The following is a 5,663-nucleotide window of genomic DNA, read 5'->3' on the forward strand; positions in this document are numbered from 1 at the left end:
GTTGATAACTGGACCAATTGTTGGTTGCGATGTTGCAAAGGAAATATCTACGGAAGCTTTTCGCCAGACATTAATCATAGCAGAACCCTCTGGAAAATGATCTATAGGAAATAGTACAGCTTATAAAATGAGTCAGATCAACGTAGGCCGGTAAAGCAATCACTGATTGGCATAGCCTTAAGCCAGTCAGGAAATGTCACAGACCTACTGAAGGATGTATAGATTGTATAGGAATTATTTTTGGTGGCAAAGGACAGGTTTATGTGTTTTAATAAAGGTGGCTTCCAAAATATAGAGATGAAGGTTGACAGACAATTTGCAATAATTTTAAACCTGCTATCCGTGTAGTTGTCACCACAAGTCGGGTTCACTAGTAAATGCTGGCCAAACGCTGATTCACATTTTGGTGGTAGAGCTTTTGTTTTACAGGAGCGACATGGTAAATTCTTTTCTTTCACACATATGGATGTGGGTACATGTTGTTTAATTCTATCCTGCAGTCTTTGTGAAGTGCGACCTAGAACTACGTACGGACATTCGCAGTGGCACGAGAATTCATAAATAACCATACTTTTTTGTGTGGTAGGTATCCCATCATTGTGTGTTGCAGGCAACAGCTTACGTGTGGAAGAAAAAAAAAAGAAACCTATCATAGTGAGTGTAAAACATGTAAATACACCAGTTTGATTTTCGATACCTCACTAGTATGAAGGCTTGGTTTGGTCTGATATTTCATTGGTGGTAGTGTCCAGGGTCACTGATGAGGAGTGGAATTCTCCGAGACTAGTCTGGCTCATAGACACACACCCCAATGAAAGAATAGACCATTCCAAGCTTTAACTTGTTGTTAAACAAATGTTTAAACAACTTTACTTATTCAATTAGATATAGATATGTTTATTTTAGCGTAAAGCTACGCAATAGACTAACTGTACTCTGTTCACCACGGATGATCGAACCCCGGATTTTAGTGTAGTTCACGAAAATGTACACAAAGGACTCTATGCGCATAGCCAACCCCAACTTTGACATACTTGTCGTTGACCCACTGAATATACTGAATGGTAGATATGACAGATACAGCTTGATCTGAAAAAAAGGCGAAATTTTGTACATATTTGTGTTTTTCCAACATATTAGTCATTGGAGATGTTTTTATGTATTAAGTAATTACTCTGTTTAACGTTTAGGATTTAACTATCCTAAACAAAGCCTTTCTATATAACGAAACTTTACATTCGCTGTAAACTAAACAAAGATATATGTATTTGAAGGAACACAAACCATAAATCGCCAAAGGCATTTTCCTTCAGCAAAGTATTTAGTTATATTAAATTTGGCACAAAAGCGGGAACATTTTTTTCCTACTTCGAAGTACATATTTTTCGTTCATATACTTTTTATACTATTATTAAAGTATAACTATTTACTTTTTATTTGCTCTTGTTATAAATTCTAAGACAAATGTCTATAAATTCAACCTTCTCGCAACATTACTATCGATGTTAGACGCTCCTCAGACATGGACGACTTCAGATAAGTTTAATTAATTTCAATTTCGAAAAAAAAATTCTCAGCAGATGTAACACGTATAGGAGTGAATATAGCATTTGGAGAGCGACATATAATGAATACTGCTGCTAAATAGTATTTGAAAATAAATCGAAGTGTAATAAGAGTTTCAAATGTTTCTAGAGAATTATAGCAAAACTTTAAAGCTCATTTGTCAAATCAATATTGTCAGCATTTGAGTTACCTCCTTCGGCGTCGAATATAACTTCAACTAAATCCATGCACGAATTTACTAGTTCATTGTGTTCTGGATTTTGAATTGCTTTAACATCACACAGAAATCCTGAAACTGACATGTAATCAAGGAACAAATAAAATCTATCTCCCAATTTTACCAAAGCACAGTCCACTACGACGTAAAGAAATTCATTTTTGAACCGTTGTTGCTCAGCAACGATTATCTAATTCCCAGGTTTGTTACTAGTAAGGTGCTTCTTCCATTTGACACGAGTTTCAATATTTCTGTAAAGACTTTAGCGCCGCACACGGCACTTTCATAACCATTTTCTCATAGTTGAGTTCTGCTTGCTCACTGAATTTATTTATACAATAAATTCTTACTAAACCACTACAGAGTTAAACAATCTGTACACTGCTAGTTCATTTGCTAATGATTCAGTTCCAAACCACTACAGAATTAAACAATTTGTACACTGCTAGTTCATCTGCTAATGATTCAGTTCCAAACCACTACAGAATTAAACAATCTGTACACTGCTAGTTCATCTGCTAATGATTCAGTTCCAAACCACTACAGAATTAAACAATCTGTACACTGCTAGTTCATCTGCTAATGATTCAGTTTCAAACCACTACAGAATTAAACAATTTGTACACTGCTAGTTCATTTGCTAATGATTCAGTTCCAAACCACTACAGAATCCAACAATCTCTACACTGCTAGTTTATCTGTTAATGATTGTAATTTATTTCGATTTCATTAATGCTGCCAATATACTTGAGCTAAATATTTCCCTTTTTCGGGTGACTTATTCAATCAACAGTTCTGCAACAAGTTTGATTTCTCTCTCTACCAAATGCATGATTTTTTAAATTATCCTATTTAATGCGACTGTTAATTGGTTTGATTTGTTGTGAATTTCGCGCAAAGCTACATGAGAGCTACCTGAGCCGTCCCTAATTTAGCAGTGAAAGACTAGAGGGAAGGCAGCTAGTCATCACCACCCACTGCCAACTCTTGGGCTTCTCTTTTACCAACGAATAGTGGGATTGACCGTCACATTATAACGCCCCCACGGCTGAAAGGGCGAGCATGTTTGGTGGGACGGGGATTTGAACCCGCGACTTTCAGATTGCGAGTCGAGCTTCCTAACCACCTACGACTGTTAATCACCACTGTTCATTTTCGAGTAAACTCTGAGACGTATTATCTACTGAAGCATTACTTTTGAATCTGAGTTTTAGTTCCTCACATTTCACGTGTAAACTTCGTTTTTTTGTGAGATTCTAAAATGTTTTAACATATTGCCAGAAAAAAACATTCATCAGTTAGATTTATATTTTGTTGCTAAGCAGTTTACGGGAAAACAGAACATTTCGTCTGGCTCTAAAGAATACAGCAACCAAAAATGTGGTACTTTTCCGCATTTTTTCTTTATTTTGCGAGGATAGTTAACTTCTTAAAATGATCTTATTTAATTCGTTGTCAACTGTTGCTTCTGCCCCTCCCCTAGTGGCTTGGCGGTAAGTTCGAAAGCTTGTAACTTTAAAAATGGGGTTTCGATATCCATGTAGGGCAGAGGACAGATAGCACAAAGCTACACAAATTTTACTATCTGTGCTCTGCCCACCGCTAATATCGAAATCAGGCATTGCTTTTTAAATCATTTTCCAGCTGTTCCGCGCATGCTATATTTATAACAGTTAACATGCCACGAAATGCTTGTGTACGTTGTATCTTGTATCTCTAAAGTGACACTACTTGCCCAAATTGTAACGTAGTTGACTAGCACCTACAATAACATAGCTTAAAATAATAGTTACAGGTATGTTATGAGGTTGAGCTATCAATCAGGAGTTTATCCAAAACACGTTAAATAAAAACAACTAATTATCGCATATATTAAACATGAAACATACAAGTTTTAAAATGAACAATTTGTTATAAAAATGTTTTTTGATAAGTGAATAAAATAAAACTGATGATTTATTTTTGTTGTACTTAATTAATTTGATAAATTAAAGGTACTAATGGTATAAATATTTTATATCAAATATATCTTATGTTTTAACTGAAACAAAATAACTCAATACCTCCGAAACTATCGAAGTGCCCGTTAGGTGCTAACGGCTAGGAGACAATTCACATCTAGGGGTCATTGAGGACAGCCATGTTTCTTGTTCACAAAATCTGCTAAGGTTTTTCACACTTAAACAGGCTTTGGACTGCGCTGACCATATCTCATATAACAGTCAACATTGTTAAGGGTTATTCTTCCTTGGATGTCTGAACTTTCTCACTGGAGATGTCGCTGGATAATTTTATAGATTTGTTATACTTGGTTCTCTAGTCGCATTTGTCATGAACAGGTGTAGAAGTACCTCAGAATTATTTATCCACTATTCTTGATAATGCGATGCTTCGGTAACGAGGGTTACAAGTGCACTCTGGGAGATTTGACCCTGTTCGAGTAAGTGTATGTTGTTTGGTTCTCTCAGACTGGTTCACATCTTCGTTTAAGTTCTTCCTCTGGTGTAAGTTTCTCATTCAAAAGTCTGATTGTGTTGAAGTGTTTTTTTGTTTATGAATTTCGCGCAAAGCTACACGAGGGCTATCTGCGCTAGCCGTCCCTAGTTTACCTATGAAAGACTAAAGAAAAGGTAGCTAGTCATCACCATCGACTGCCAACTTTTGGGATACTCTTTTACCAACAAATAGTGGGATTGAGCGTCACATTATAACGCTTCCACGGCTGAAAGTGCGAGCATGTTTGGTGGGACGGAGATTCGAACCCGCGACTCTCAGATGGCGAGTCGAGCGCCCTAATCACCTGGCCAAGCCGGCCAGTTTGTTAGTGTCGTTCATAAATAAAATATGTTGTTTGCATATGAAGTCCTTGCTTAGTCAATTTCTTCACCCGTAGAAAATAATGACTTTTTTTTCCAAAACACTTCGAAGTAACTAAATGAACAAAACCAAGCCTTTTCAGTGGCGACGTTTTGTCGGTATTCCTATGTTGTAGCTTAGATTTTTCAGTTTACTTGAAGATGTGTGCAAGAATTCGTTGTTTGAGTTAATTAACGCTAGCCATGAAGTCTTGCTCATGTATATGATGTCAACTGGAGTTGTATCAAAATCCTAATTACTTCATCATTTCTTAATATTCTTGTGTTCTTTACACCAAGATTAACAAACCAACTCAAAACACACAATTTATACCAATTATAACATACTAAAAATTCTTAAAGTCACAGATAAACCGATGTCATAAACTCACTTTTGTGTATTTTATTATTTTAAAAATGTGTTATGATATTGTTTTGTAATTCCAAAGAAAAAAAAAAGACTATGATAAGTGTTTAAAGAATTTTAGTGTTAGTGAGAACAGTGCTACTACAGTGTTGAAGGTATTGTTACGGTTAATAGCGAGTAGTATATCAGTGCAGCTTTTCTGATTGACTTAACTGTTTAAAGTTTAGATAAACTAATCCTGTCCCGGTTTTAAACAGGGAAACTAAACTGTAGAACATTTAGCTTTTCTGATTGATTTAACTGTTTAAAGTTTAGATAAATTAATCCTGTCCAGGTTTTAAACAGGGAAACTAAATTGTAGAACATTTAGCTTTTCTGATTGATTTTATTGTTTAAAGTTTAGATAAACTAATCCTGTCCCGGTTTTAAACAGGGAAACTAAACTGTAGAACATCTAGCTTTTCTGATTGATTTTATTGTTTAAAGTTTAGATAAACTAATCCTGTCCCGGTTTTAAACAGGGAAACTAAACTGTAGAACATCTAGCTTTTCTGATTGATTTTATTGTTTAAAGTTTAGATAAACTAATCCTGTCCCGGTTTTAAACAGGGAAACTAAATTGTAGAACATCTAGCTTTTCTGATTGATTTTATTGTTT

This window comes from Limulus polyphemus, unplaced genomic scaffold (assembly GCF_000517525.1).
Source record: "Limulus polyphemus unplaced genomic scaffold, Limulus_polyphemus-2.1.2 Scaffold72, whole genome shotgun sequence".
NCBI classification, from domain to species: Eukaryota; Metazoa; Arthropoda; class Merostomata; order Xiphosura; family Limulidae; genus Limulus; species Limulus polyphemus.